The sequence below is a fragment of the Tachyglossus aculeatus genome, chromosome 21 (assembly GCF_015852505.1).
Source record: "Tachyglossus aculeatus isolate mTacAcu1 chromosome 21, mTacAcu1.pri, whole genome shotgun sequence".
Lineage (NCBI taxonomy): Eukaryota > Metazoa > Chordata > Mammalia > Monotremata > Tachyglossidae > Tachyglossus > Tachyglossus aculeatus.
In genome coordinates this window covers 31543087-31559225 of record NC_052086.1, presented here as the reverse complement: position 1 = coordinate 31559225, position 16139 = coordinate 31543087, and positions in this window count along the sequence as shown.

The window sequence follows — 16139 nt, the reverse complement described above, 5'->3', positions numbered from 1 at the left end:
CTGCTAAGGCAAGACACACCGGAAGCCTGTGGGTTTTAGCAGCTGTGCCATCCTGGGGGGGTCTTATGGGGAAATAGCAAGATGTCACGGGAATGGTGCCTGCAGAGTCCTAGGCACTTGGAGAATATGTAAACCTAAATAATTGATATCTTGGGAATAAGGTTGGATCATGGGGATTAGACATGAACGGTTTCCTGTGATGATCTGTTTGCTCTTGAAAATGTTTAATTTTAAAGGAGATTTATTTAGATCTGGACCTATGACATATATAATATTGTGTAATATACTCTATAACATGGTATATACATGGGTATTTATATATTTAATGAATATTTGAATTTTACTAACAGATACCCACTGTCCCTCTCGTCTGAGTTCTGATTCTGCCATAGGCACTGGAAGAAATACAGCACCGATAAGCAAAACTGGGCCAGGGATTTAAATTAATGATCTTAGACAAATATCCGTTCTATCTCCAATTCTAATGCTAATTACATTTGTGGATCAAAGCCCGTCCGTTGAAGTTTTGCTTTTGAATTCGGGAAGAGATTTTGCTTTCTTGTCGGAGTTCTTGTGTTTTTTCATTTGTTTGTTTTTATTCGAGACCAGGAAAAGAGGGATTCAGGGGGAAGAAACGCCTCATACGGTAGGACCTAGTAAGGATTCAGATGTTCCTAAAACACCCTTTTGGAGGATGGGAACCACAAACTTCAGATTTTCTCCTTTGCTGCTCTTGCTTCTGTTGCTTGAACTGGACGGAGCATGTTGTAGCTGGCTGGGATGGAGTCACTTCACGTGATGTGTGGAGATGAAAAACTGTAGCGTGTGGGTGAGTGAGAGTTTGAAAGAAAGCGATAGAAATTTCAAAAACCAAGAGAAATGGCTTCTGCTGTGAAGCCTCCTGGGCTCTGGCAAAGTAGAACAAGGTTGTTTGCAGAGAAAAGGAGGAGAAACAATATCCAGGGAAAATGAAAGGAAATGAGAGAGCAGCGGAATTGGAGCGAATAAAGCTGGGATTAGGCAGCGGAGGGGTTTGGGTTGCCAGCAGGAGGCAGCAAAAAAGGTTCAGAGGGTGAAAAAGCCAATTAGTGGAATATAAATCTAGAAAGCCAATTTCTGAAATAAAGAGGTGTTAACGCTAAGCAGTTGGGAGAGGATTAGTTAAGGAAGTGACAGCCTGCAGTAAGGAGAAAAGCTTGAAAGGAGTTGAACAGGAAAAGGTATAAAGCAGAATACAAATATTTAAACAAAGCAAATATGGGTGGTTTGTACAATAGACATCTATAATGTATAGAGTTATAGATATAGGTATGCGCACAAATATGTATTTAGATAAACAATGCAAAGATGTGCATATATACATAGGTAGATCTACAAGTATAACTATATACATGTATAAATATAAGTGTAGAAATGCAGTAACACCATTCCTGCTTTGAGGGGATTTGGAGGTACTGTGACTCCTTCCTCGCTGGAACCTCCATTCTTGAGCCTACTCCACAAATGGAGGCTTTAAAATAATAACAATAATAATAATGATAATCATAATAATATTAGTATTTGTTAGGAACATGCTGTGTACCAAACACTGTAATAAACAATGCAAAGATGTGCATATATATAGGTAGATCTACAAGTATAACTATATACATGTATAAATATAAGTGTAGAAATGCAGTAACACCATCCCTGCTTTGAGGGGATTTGGAGGTACTGTGACTCCTTCCTCACTGGAACCTCCATTCTTGAGCCTACTCCACAAATGGAGGCTTTAAAATAATAACAATAATAATAATGATAATCATAATAATATTAGTATTTGTTAGGAACATACTGTGTACCAAACACTGTAATAAACAATGCAAAGATGTGCATATATATAGGTAGATCTACAAGTATAACTATATACATGTATAAATATAAGTGTAGAAATGCAGTAACACCATCCCTGCTTTGAGGGGATTTGGAGGTACTGTGACTCCTTCCTCACTGGAACCTCCATTCTTGAGCCTATTCCACAAATGGAGGCTTTAGAATAATAACAATAATAATAATGATAATCATAATAATATTAGTATTTGTTAAGAGCTTACTGTGTACCAGACAATCAATCAATCAATCGTATTTATTGAGTGCTTACTGTGTGCAGAGCACTGTACTAAGCGCTTGGGAAGTACAAGTTGGCAACACATAGAGACAGTCCCTACCCAACAGCGGACTCACAGTCTAGAATAAGTATCTAGGGAGATGGAGTATATGCAGAACGGACTGAATCCCTCTCCCACATGGGCCTCACAATCCAAGTAGGAGGGAAAACAGGTACTGAATCCCCATTTTACAGATGAGGGAACTGAGGCATGGAGAAGTTAAGTCCCTTGGCCAAGGTCAATTAGAAGATCCAGGACTACAATAATAATAATAATAATGGTGGTATTTGTTAAGTGCTTACTAGGTGCCAGGCACTGCACTAAGTGCTGAGATGGAGACAAGCAAATGGGGTTGGACACAGTCTCTGTCCCACATGGGGCTCTCAGTCTTAATCCCTATTTGACAGATGAGGGTAGCTGAGGCACAGAGAAGTGAAGTGACTTGCTTAAGGTCACAGAGACGACAAGTGGCAGAGGTAGGTTTAGCACCCGGGTCCTTTGGACTCCCAGGCCTATGGTTTTTCCGCTAGGCCATCCTGCTTCTCTAGTACCTGCTAGTTCTACAGTTCAGTCTGCAAGCAGCCGCCTGCTCTCTGCTGACTGAAGAACTCAGCGGTCACCTCAGTTGTCCCACCGAACAATAGTCCTGGGAGCAGTTAGAAAGTCCCAAGAATCGTTAGCTTAACTACAAACAAGGATTTCTATCCTTGCAGCTCAAATTGGTGCTAAATATAAACCACCCTTGCTCAACTAGGGGTAACTGTGAGGAATCTTTCTCCTCTAAAACCCTGCCAGAAGTACAAGGCCACTTCCCGAGACAATCACAAAATACTCCTTTTGCCTTCCAGGAAGATAATATTGGATTCTCTTCAGATCCCAGTTATTGCCCAAGGTCTGCACCTCTACAGTGCTATAACGCTGCTGATGGGCTCTAATTTTTTGTATTAATTAATCAGATTAGGGATTAGAAACCTTGAGTCGGAGTTTGTGCACATGGAAAATTTGGGCAATAAGATCCGGTCCTCTGTGGCCTTGGGCAAGTCACTTAATTTCTCCAGGCCTTAGTTACCTCATTTGTAAAATGGGGAGTAAGACTGTGAGCCCCATGAGGGACAGGGACTGGGTCCATCCCAATTGTCTTGTATTTACCCCAGAGCTTAGTACAGTGCCCGGCACATAGTAATTGCTTAAAAAATACCATAAAAAAATAAAGTAAAATCAACCCAAGTTCTAAGTATAGTGCTCTGCACACAGTAAGGGCTCAATAAATAGCATTGATCACTTGCCCTGGAGAAGCAGAATGGCTCAGTGGAAAGAACACGGGCTCTGGAGTCAGAAGTTATGGGTTCAAATCCCATCTCTGCCAGTTGTCAGCTGTGTGACTTTGGGCAAATCACTTAACTTCTCTGTGCCTCAGTTCCCTCATCTGTAAAATGGGGATTAAGACTGTAAGCCCCCCGTAGGACAACTTGATCACTTGTAACCTCCCCAGCTCTTAGAACAGTGCTTTGCACATAGTAAGCACTTAATAAGTGCCATTATTATTATTATTATTATTATTATTATTATTATTATTATTATTATTTCCCTGGCACAGTCACTGTGCGGTCCAGCATCCCTGAGATTTTGAGCCTGTCTTGAATGAATGAATGAACGATGTCCTTCTCCACCCAGAGAAAATGGAATTAAGATATCTGCTCTCCTCACTTGTTAGATTATGAGCCCTTTGCGAGACAGGACTGTGTTAAATCAGAACATCTTGAATTTACACAGCATAGTGGTTGCCACATAGTAAGATCTTAATAAAAATAATAATTAGTCAAGTCACTTTCTACTGGAAAATGATCTCTAAAACATGTCTGGTCCATGTAGACATGGTTCTGTTAAAGTTTTGTAAAGTCGGGCTCTTATCCTGTTTTGTGTTGTTTTAGTGGTATTTGTTAAGCACTTAGTATGTGTCAGGCACTGTACTAAGCACTGGAGTAGATACAAATTAATCAGTTTGGACACAGTCCGTGTCCCACATGGGGCTCACAGTCTTAACCCCCATTTTACAGGTGAGGTAACTGGGGCAAGTAGAAGTTAAGGGACTTGTCCAAGGTCACGCAGAAGATGAGAGGCGGAGCTGGAATTAGAGCTCAGATCTTTCTGATTCCCATGGCCATGCTCTTTCCACGAAGTCATTCTGTTTCTCACCCATCTCTGGTATTTATCTCGACCACTATCTTAGAAGCTAGATGCTTCACTGCTATTTTACAGCTGTTACTTATATAATGGGAAGGCTAATTACCATCCAACTCCCCTATTGTCTTTTCTATGATGAAGATGATTATGATGGTATCTATTAAGTGCATGCTATGTGTCTGTCAAGGGACCTCTATGTACCCCCACCATGTGGGGTAGATATAAAATCATCAGATTGGACACAGTCCCTGTCCCACATAGGGAATCACAGTCTGGGAGGGAATGTGTCTGTTATATTATTGTGTTGTACTCTCCCAAGTCCTTAGTACAGTGTTCTGCACAAAGTAAGTGCTTAGTAAGTATGACTGATTGAGAAAGGACTGGTATTTAATCCTGTGTGTCTTAGTGGAAAGGCACAGTCTTGCGAGTCAGAGGACGTGGATTTGAATCTCATCTCTGCAATTTGACTGCTGTGTGACCCTGGACAAGCCACTTAACTTCTCTGTGCCTCAGTTACATCATCTGTAAAACAGGGATTAAGACTGTGAGCCCCACATGGGACAACCTGATGACTCTGTATCTACCCCAGTGCTTAGAACAGTTCTTGGCACATAGTAAACACTTAAATACCATTATTATTATTATCATTATTATTATTAATCCCCATTTTACAGAGGAGGGAACTGAGACACATGGCGATTAAGTGACTTGTCCAAGGTCACTAAACAGGCAAGTGGAGGAATTGGGACTAGAGCCCAGGTCTCCTGACTCCCAGTGTGTTATCTTTCCACCAGGCCAAACTGCCTCCCAGATAGGGACATTATGAACACAAATTTTATTTTAGAGTTTTGCAATTAAGGATGAAGTTTTTATTCCAGCCCTTCCCTTGAAGGTGCTCTGTGCCAGAGTTCTAGTCTACTCTCCTCATGTAAAGTGTCGTTCACTTTGGGCAAGGAGGTAAATGGCAAATGCCACTGAACAGTGCTTTGCACACAGTAAGCACTCAGTAAATGCCATTGATTGATTGGTGATTGGTGGAAAAAGGAAGCAATTTCTTGTGGCTTAATAGCATTTGGGGGTGCAATGTCTTCAGTGACAGGGCACACCAATTTCTGTTTTTATAGGTGTTACATAAATACCTGCTGGAGTTGAACCCACCCTGAGTTGGGTAAGAGAACACTGTCATCCGCTGAGAAACTCCCTCCTTTTACTACCGCAGTTAGTTTAGCCTGAAATCTTGTGGGTGAGATGCAATGCCTGGCATTCAGCCGGACCACTCTACCACCTCTGTCCTCACCCAGCCCAAGCCTAAAGAGGTGAGTCAGGGCCGAGAGGGGAGGGGCTTGAGCCCTCAGAAACAGATGAAAATTGAGGAGAGAAGTAAGGGTGACTCAGCCTGCGGGACTTCTTTCCTCCAAGGAAGCAGAAAATCCAGGCTGGGTGAGGTGCCGTATCTCCAAAGAATCCCAGGCCATGACAGGTGGCTTCAGACTCCACAACTCAGTTTTCAGGACTGGAAATGAGAAGGACCGTGGGCTAGTGGAAAGAGAACAGGCTTGGAAGGCAGAGGACCTGGGTTCTAATCCCAGCTCTTCCACATAACTGCTGTGAGACCTGAGGCAAGTCATTTAACTTCTCTGTGCCTCAGTTTCCTTATCCAAAAAAAGGGGATTCAGTATCTGTTCTCCTTTTTACTTAGCCTGAGAGCCCCATGTGGGACCTGATTATCTTATATTTACCTCAGTGCTTAGTTCAATGCTGGGCCGATAGTGAGCTCTTAACAAATGTTATTATTATTATTATTATTATCAATTCCTAATAATAATATAAATATATATAATAGTAATATAATAATAATAATAGCTGGTTTCTCTAGCCCTGACCAAAGTTCCCCTCAGGGGGCTTGAAATGAAGTAGATGGGTCTTTTCAAGAAATGCCTTCCAATTTTTGTAACTTTCTCATATTTGTCATTCAAAAAATGGGATTGGCAGTACTTTCCATTCACTCAGCATAAATCAGTTCTTCCCTGGCACGAATGAGCAAGTAAACCAGTAGTAAAAGTGAAACAATGGCTACGTAAACTCCTTTCAAACATTTGACAAGCACTGGGAATTTTCTTGAAGTCCTTTTGTTTGGATCTGGAGAAACTTCTGTTCTTTGATTTTCAGTCTCCTTCCTTGCTTGACTTTTGCTTCCCGGTTCTCATGTGTGAGTTTGCTTCCTTTCATTCTGAATTCTTCACCCTTGGGATGCATTAAGTGAGATCACTGGGAGAAAAATGTCAGTTATTTGGTGGTGGCTAGGATGATTATGATGGCTGCTAGAGCATTTTCCATTTTTCCATCCCCCAAGGTGCCAAGTTAATGGCCTGGCTCCTGAATTTCAGGCTTAACAGGGACTCATTCATTCATTCATTCATTCAGTGATATTTATTGAGTGCTTACTGTGCGTAAAGCACTGTATTGAGTGCTTGGAAAGTACAATTCAGCAATAAAGAGAGACAATCCCTGCCCACACCAGGCTTGCAGTCTAGATGGTGGGAGACAGACATCCAAACAAGTAAACAGGCATCAATTTAAATAAATCGAATTATAAGTATGTCCACATATACACAAGTGCTGTGGGGTGGGGAGAGGAGGGGTAGAACAAAGGGAGTAAGTTGGGTCAACGAGGAGGGGAGGGGGAGATGAGGAAAGGGGGGGCTTAGTCTGGGAAGGCCTCTTGGAGGAGGTGAGCCTTCAGTAGGGCTTTGAAAGGGGGACGTGTGATTGTTTGGTGGATTTGAGCAGGGAGGACGTTCCAGGCCAGAGGTAGGACCTGGGCCAGGGGTCGATGGCAGTACAGGTGAAAATGAGGCACCGTGAGAAGTTTTAGCACCAGAGGAGCAGACTGTGTGGGCTGGGATATGGAAGGAGAGAAGGGAGGTGAGGTAAGAAAGGGCAAGGTGATAGAGAGCTTTGAAGCCATTAGTGAGGAGTTTTTGTTTGATGCGTTTTGTTTGTTTTGTTTGACTCAGCTCCATGCTCTGTCCAAAAGATCCATAGAGAGGATGTTGAAAATGGGGCTGGCTTCTCAGTTTCCCTCTCTTGCTTTCCAATACCATCCACCCCAGTATGGCAGGCCAGCAGTAACAAGGAGCCGACTTGGAACTCCGGCTTTGGATAACCGACATAAAAGGATTGGGAGGGAAGATAGGAATGATAACTTGGTGTGGGGGTGGCACGGTATCTACTGAATCTGGGAGAATTCAGAGTACTCTTTGACCTAACTCTCCCATGGCCCATCGCGCTGTTTGTTTATGACAGCGGGAACTGGTATTTTCCCCGATAGCCAGTTAAAAGTAATACATCCTCTTTGTGGCTTTGAAAGTCCCTCCAGGATTATGAATGAATACTTCAAGGGTGCATTATAAATTCAGACATGTCTATTGGGCTTTCAAGTGTCCCAGCGGGAGCCTCTTACTGAGGAAACCTTAGGGTAAAGGCTCCCCCATCTTTCCAAAGTGACTCCTCCCACAAAATTTTCTTAGGCTGAAGTAGAAAGAAAGAAATCCACCTGATGGAGCTTCTTAGAACCCCTTCATTTTCCATGGAGCTGATTTTTCTAGCACCGCTCTTACACGATGTAACACAATGGGGTATTCATTCATTCCTTTGGCCCTGGTGCCAGTTTCCATTGTTCTAGATACCTTGCCCAGGGTATGGTGGGTTACTTACCCCCTAATCCCTTTAATGCTACGAGTCTTTAAAAACGTTATTTGGGAAGGGGTGTGCAGGGAAGTGGGGAGTAAGAAAGTTGGTAAGATGGGGAAAAGTTTGGAGTGGAACACAGTGAGAGATAGAAGGGGCTTTAAAACTCAATCAATTAATCAATCAATAGTATTTAAATAATAATAATAATGATGGCATTTATTAAGCACTTACTATGTGCAAAGCACTGTTCTAAGCACTGGGGAGGTTACAAGGTGATCAGGTTGTCCCACAGGGGACTCACAGTCTTAATCCCCATTTTACAGATGAGGTAGCTCAGACACAGAGAAGTTAAGTGACTTGCCCAAAGTCACACAGCTGACAATTGGCAGAGCCGGGATTTGAACCCATGAACTCTGACTCCAAAGCCCGGGCTCTTCCCAGTTAGCCACGCTGCTTCTCCTATTTCATGAGGAAAGCCCAATATAATAGAATTGGTAGATGTGATACCTGCCCACCTGGAGTTTATAGTTTGCAGGGGGAGACAGACATTAAAATAGATAAGGGATAGGGGAAACAGTAGAGAATATTGTGAGGTTTGGGGTGACTCTCAAAGTACTTACAACACTCAGTGGATGGAGCACAGGCCTGGGAGTTAGAAAGATCTGAGTTCTAATCGTGGCTCTGCCATTTGTCTGCTGTGTGACCTTGGACAAGTCACTTCACTTCTCTGGGCCTCTGTTACCTTATCTGTAAAATGGGGATTAAGAGTGTGAGCCCCTTGTGGGACAAGAACTGTGTCCCACCTGAATAACCTGTATCTACCCCAGCACTTAGAACTGGGCTTGGCACATAGTAAGCACTTGACAATGACCATAATTGTTATTATTAATTATTATTCACCTGCTGACAATGGCCCCCATGACTTGGGTGATGGGTCATTTTTATAACCCTAACCAGCACCACCTCCATTCTGTCCCAGTAATTTATAAAAGTAGGAAAAGGCTTTAAAAACCCAGTCCCTTCTATCATCCCCACCAAGTAGCAGATGCTCTAGTGAATTTTTTAGAATTTGACAAAGGCCTCCGGTTCAATCAAGGACATTTCTCAAGCCCTTATCATGTACAGGGTGCTTTACAAAGCACTTGAGGAGAGTATAATAGAGTTACTAGATACAGTCCCTCCCTTGGAGAGCTTACAGTCTAGTGGGGGAGACAAACATTAAAATAAATTCTAGGTAGGTCTTACCACATCGAACCATAACAATGCTAAGAGAAGGGAGAAATGCAAATGGAAAGGCAGAATTGAAAGCTCTTTGATAAGAATCTGGTATGTTTGGTTTTCCATGCCTAAGGTCTAGGCAAAAGGAAGACTCTTCCAAAAACAGGATATACTGGCTTGAAAACAGGATGATCGATGTTCAATCCCTTTGAATCTATTTCACCCAGTGAGAGAGAGTGAGAGAGAGAGAGAGAGAGAGAGAGTTTTGTCAGGATAAATCTAAGTGAGGAAGGAGTCATGAACGATTTCTCAGATGCAACATTTGCTTGGGGTTGAAGACTAGAGGGAGAAAGGAGGCCCTCAGACCTTGGACACAGGCTGTTTTCTACAATCCAGATAGTGATGTAAAGGCATCTCTTTAATTGCTCTGTGCTCACATACATACTGGATCCCTGTATATTTGCAAACAGCTTATTTTCTGTGACAAAAGAGCCTAAGGAGCTAAATTCATTAGTTTTTATGGAGTCTTATTAAATGTAAGCTAATGGGTAGATGAGGTAGGAGGCTGGACTCTTTTCCCACACCTCAGGGGCTCCATCTGTTGATTCTTCTAGTGCAAACAGGGGCCCAACTTTCCATAGCCCCTGTAAGAGAACCATGGCATGTAAAATGCAGCAGGGAATGGAGGAAAACACATATCCTCTTTCATCATTAAACGCATGTTCTGTGAATAACCGGAGTGTTGCCTATCTACTAATATGTCTCATAAATCTACTCTCAAAAACAGTAAATGAGAAATGAGCAAGGAGACTCCCATTCCAAAGCCAAATTGGCCCTTCCCCTGATTCCACACAAGGTCTTTTGTTTAGGCCTCTCAGAGATTTCCACCCTCCCTTCACCCCATGGAAGCTGAAGGTATGTTTTCCAACGTCCTTTTCCCTAGGGCTTCTTAAATAAGAACCAGTCCTTCCATTCTGGAAGATCCTCGGGCATAGAAATTCATGATAAGGAATTCTGTGGTATTTGAAGCTCTTTTTAGTGGCACCTGTACGTACGTACATATGTCTGTATGTACAAACACACACAAACACACACACACACACACACACACACACACCACCACCCTCTTTCTCTTCTTTTTCTCTGCCTCCCATCTCATTTTCCCTCTGTTTTTCCTCCTCCTTCCCTTCCTTCCTTTGCCCAGACCCCCAGGACATCCCTCTAGTGTCTAATGTCTCCGATCCCATGCATGGTCTTTCCAGGGCCCCAGCCCAACCCAATATTTGAAAGTTCTCAGTGCCAAAGAGTTTTCTGATCCTCTTTCCCCAAGTTGCCATGGAAGGGGGTTGGACTAAGCTAAAAATTTTCCCGGCTTGGAGGTGGTGATGGAAACTCAAAATACAGAAAAGCCGGGAGCATAGTCACCGGCATCTCATGTGGTGACTTGTGATTCATATGGATTCATCCATGGGGGAGTGGGACTCCATGGGTCAGGAGCACACAACAACATGTGCTTTCTGGTTTTTGCTAGGGGCCAGAGCAGAGAGACAGTATTCCCAGCCATCATCCTTCCCACCAACCTGAGAGGAAACTTGGAAGCACCAGCTGGAGGTGAGGATTTGAGAGAAACAGAGACCCACCTCCTCTGCAGGGGTGAATCATGCCCAGTGCACCCTGTGAGCTATCGTATCTTGCTCTCTGCAGTGGAAGGAAGTAAGATCCCAAATTGCAAACAGGGTCAGGAAATGAATGAACAGGAGGCTGTGTGTGATTCCAGTATCGGCATCGTTACAACCCTGGGCTCTGAGCCCAGAATTCAGCCACAGGGCTTCAAGTTTGTAATTTCCCATTACTCAACAAAGCCACTCCAATAGCTCATCTCTGTTAATTGGGTTGCTCCTTTCCTCCTATTCCCTTTGATATCTTCCTGTAGCAGAAACCTGTAATATACAAACCCTTGGAGTCAGTGGTCCAACTGAGGTAGCTTAATAAGATAATAATGGGAAAATGTTTTAGCCCTTGGGGTTTGGTCCATACTACTTGAATGAAAAAGCTATTGTACACAAGCTGTTTTGGAGCCTGGCTTGTTCGGATAAGGTACCTACCCACTCGTATAACTAGGATTCTGGTAATAGCTGCTAAAGCAATCAACTTTAGTAATGAACAGAGGAAAATCCATCAATCACTAATATTGATTAGACCTGGGTTCTAATCCTGGCTCCACCACATATCTGCTGTGACCTTGGGCAAGTCACTTCACTTCTCTGTGCCTCAGTTTCCTCATCGGCCAAATGGGGATCGAATACCCATTCACCCTCCTGCCTAGACTGTGAGTCCATACAGGACAGAGACTCTGTCTGATTTAATTAACTTTATCTACCCCAGCACTTTGAACAATGCTTGACACATAGGAAGTGCTTCTAAAATGCCATGAAAGTAGTTTTATTATTATTATTATTATTATTATTATTATTATTATTATTATTATTTTATTATTATTATGTGCCTATTGGGAACAAAGCACTGTACCGAGTACTTATGAGAGTATAATGGTGTTAAAAGACAATCTCTGCTCTCAAAGGATTTATAATCTAGCGGGGGAAACAAACAAAATAATTTAATATACAAGAGAAGGGAAAAGTGGTTATGTAGATGGTAAAGTGCTTAAATCATAGGCTGTATAAGTTGGCATGTACAGAAGTGCTAAGAGAAGCACTTCTCTTAGAAGCTTCTCTGAGAAGCAGTGTGGCTTAGTGGAAAGAGCACGGTCTTGGGAGTCAGAGGTCATGGGTTCTAATCCCAGCTCCACCACTGTGTCAGCTGTGTGACTTTGGACAAGTCACTTAACTTCTCTGTGCCTCAGTTACCTCATCTGTAATAATAATAATAATAATGGTATATGTTAAGCACTTATTATGTGCCAAGCACTTTTCTAAACTAATCTAAGCTAAGCAAAACAAGGTAATCAGGTTGTCCCACGTGGGGCTCACAGTCTTCATCCCCATTTTACATGTGAGGTCACTGAGGCACAGAGAAGTTAAGTGACTTGCCAAAGTCACACAGCTTACAGGTGACAGATCTGGGATTAGAAGCCACGACCTCTGACTCCCAAACCCAGGCTCTTTCCACTGAGCCACGCTGCTTCTCTAAAATGGGAGTTTATCTGTACAATGGGGATTAAAACTGTGAGCCCCACGTGGGACAACCTGATTACCTTGTATCTGCCCCAGTGCTTAGAACAGTTCTTGGCACATAGTAAGTATTTAACAAATACCATTATCATTATTATTATTATTAAGGGTGTCTAAGTGTATAATTGCTACAGGAGTGCTGGGTGAGCCAAAGAAGGTATGACCTGGGAGAAAAAATATGATTGGGGAAGGTGCCTAGGAGGAGAAGATTTCAGAAGGGCTTTAATAAAAATTGTGGTATTTGTTAAGTGCTTACTATGTACCAAGTACTGTAGTAAGCACTGGGGTAGATAAAAGATCATCAGAGTCCCCTCATAGGTTGTATTATAAGTACGAAAGAAAACAGGTATTGAATCCCCATTTTGCAGATGAGGGAACTGTGGCACAGAGGAGTTAGGTGATTTACCCAAGATATAACAGCCAGTTCGTGGCAGAGCCAGGATTAGAACCTAGGTCCTCTGACTCAAAGGCCCGGGCACTTGCCACTAGACCATGTTGCTTCTCAAAAGATAAGGAGAACTGTGTACTGCTGTTTATGTTCACCACAAGTAAGGAAATAGCACTTGAAAATCCACTTGCTTACCAACCTTGCCTTCCTATGCATCCTTAAAACAGCTCTCCCCCTTACAAGGATGCAGGTTCTATTTTGCTTTTGAGGAGTGGGGAGACATGTCTTCAATGTTTTTGTAGAAAAATGATCCAGGCTGCAGTGAAACATAGACTGGAGAGGGGAGAGACAGGAGGCAGGGAGGTCAGTGAGAAGTCTGATGTAGCAGTTAAGGTGGGATAGGAGAAATGCTTGGATTAACGTGGCAGCAATTTTGATGGAAAGGAAAGGGTGAATTTTAGCCATGTGACAGTTAAACGGACAGGATTTGGTGACAGGTTGAATATGTGGGTTAACTGGGAGAGATGAGTCAAGGATTTAGTGGTTTTGTGACCTGGAGAATGTTGAGTCTGTCTGTGGTGATAGAAAACTGAGGGGGAGGCCAGAGTTTGGGTGGTAATAATAATAATAATAATGGCATTTATTAAGCACTTACTATGTGCAAAGCACTGTTGTAAGTGCTGGGGAGGTTACAAGGTGATCAGGTTGTCCTGGGGGGGCTCACAGTCTTCATCCCCATTTCACAGATGAGGTAACTGAGGCACAGAGAAGTGAAGTGACTTGCCCAAAGTCACACAGTTGACAAGTGGCGGAGCTGGGATTTGAACCCATGATCTCTGACTCCAAAGCCCGGGCTCTTTCCACTGAGCCACGCTGTGGAGTTCTGCTTTGGACATGTTAAATTTGGGGGTCTGGCCAAGCACTTAGTACAGTGCTCTGCACACAATAAGTGCTCAATAAATACGATTGAATGATTGAATGAATGACATCCAAGTAGTGATGTCCTGAAGGCAGGAGGAAATGTGAGACTGCAGAGAAGGAGAGAGATCAGGGCTGGAGGTGTAGAATTGGGAATCATCCATGTAGTTGAAGCCTTGAGAGCGAATGAGTTCTCCAAGGGAGTGAATGTAGATGGAAGTCACCTCTTCTGAACTGATTTGCTATTCTGTGAGTATCAGGAAGTGCACAACCTAATTTTTCTGGAGGGTGTGAGATTTCCCGAGTGTGCAATGACCAGCTCAGAGCCCTGTGTAGTGAGATGATCTTTTTTAATGGTATTTGTTAAGTGCTTACTATGTGCCGGGCACTGTGCTAAGCACTGGGGTAGACACAAATTAATCAGGCTGCACACAGTCCACATCCCACATAGAGCTCACAGCCTTGATCCCCATTTTACAGATGAGGAAACCTAGGCACAGAGAAGTTAAGGGACTTTACCAAGGTCACACAGCATACAAGTGGTGGACCAGAGACTGGAACCCAGACTCCTCTGACTCTTGGAAGGAAGTTGGCATGAAACAAAAATTAAAGGTTTAGGATCAATTTCCAGAAGCAATCGGGCTTATATAAAAGAGAGATTGGGGAGCTGAGTCTCACGTGGGACAACCTGATTACCCTGTTTCTGCCCTAGCACTTGTGGGCAGGGATTGTCTCTATTTGTTGCTGAATTGTACTTTCCAATCTCTTAGTACACTCCTCGGCACACTGTAAGCGCTCAATATATTTGACACCTGTCTGCATGTTTTGTACTGTTGTCTGTCTCCCCCTTTTAGACTGTGAGCCCGTTGTTGGGTAGGGACCGTCTCTCTATGTTGCCAACTTGTACTTCCCAAGCTCTTAGTACAGTGCTCTGCACACGGTAAGTGCTCAATAAATACAATTGAATAAATGAATGAATAGAAGGGAAGACAAACATTAATATAAGTAAATTGTAATACAACAGAGTAGGCAGATATGTTCCCTGCCCACGACAAGCTGCAATGAGATGTTTTCTTCTCGCTGAAGTGTTCAAGTGCACAGCCCCTGTGTTATAAGAGCACTGGGTGTATGTGAAAGACCAACACATGAGTAATGATGACAGAGCCCTGAACGAGTGGAAATGGGCTGAATTTGCAGCAAGGGGGATTAGGGTTAAGCATTTGGGATAACTTCCTGATTCCTCACAGAGTCACTCTGGAAATCTCTAAGAGGAGGGAAGATAGCTTTCTATTTCAGAAAGCTGGACAGATGGTACAGATTCCAAACCCTTTCCAGCCCTGTAGTTCAAATACAGCTTAGCTTCCCTTAGACTCTGAACTCTATGCGGGACTGGGGCTACTTCTAACCTGAATATACCCCTGGGGTTAGTGTGATGCTTGGTAAGAGCAAGAGCTTAACAAATACCACAGTTGTTATTGTTATTATTATTACTTAATCCCTTGCTGTGAGTCTTCCAATTAGAATGACTGGCTCCCGTGACTAGTCTCATTCTGTGAGCCTGGTGATTTTGATTCCTTGTGATACCTCCTTAAAGGCTGGTTTCTATCTAAAAAGCAAAATACTTCCTCAGATCTACTTCCCCTTCCTCCTCATTCCACCCCTACATTCTGGCCCCTCTCCTGTATCGCCCCAATGTTTTCCACTGTTGATTCCACAAAGGGGAGTGATGCTATAGTAACTCACTTAGGAATGGGTGACTTAAAGTGATTAAACATTTCACTGAATCCAATTAAATGGAAGATAAAGGGAGAGAGGCCAAGATAGCATGATGGTTCAACCCACCCAGCATTGATTTAAGGTCCTGGTTGACTGAGGCCATGGAAGCCTTTGGGGATTCCTCCAAAGGTAACGTTCATCCTGCATCTCTGTCCCTGTCACAAGTACGTGCCCCTTGTTCCCAAGCACCCCACTTTTCCCTTCTCACAACTGTGCTGGGAGTATTTTGAATCAGTCGATCAATGGTATTTATTGTGTGCTTACTGTGTGCAGGGCACTATACTAAATGCTTGGGAGAGCTCAATACAGTAGAGTGGGTAGATATTCTTTCATTCATTGTTCAATTGTATTTATTGAGCCCTTACTGTGTGCAGAGCACCGTACTAAGTGCTTGGGAAGTACAAATCGGCAACATATTGAGTCGGTCCCTGCCCAACAACAGGCTCACAGTCTAGAAGAGGGAGACAGATAACAAAACAAAACAAGTAGATAGGTGTCAATACCATCAGAATAAATAGAATTATAGCTATATGCACATCATTAATAAAATAAATATAGTAAATATGTACAAATAAAATAAATAGAATGATAAATATGTAGAAATATATGCCAGTGCTGTGGGGA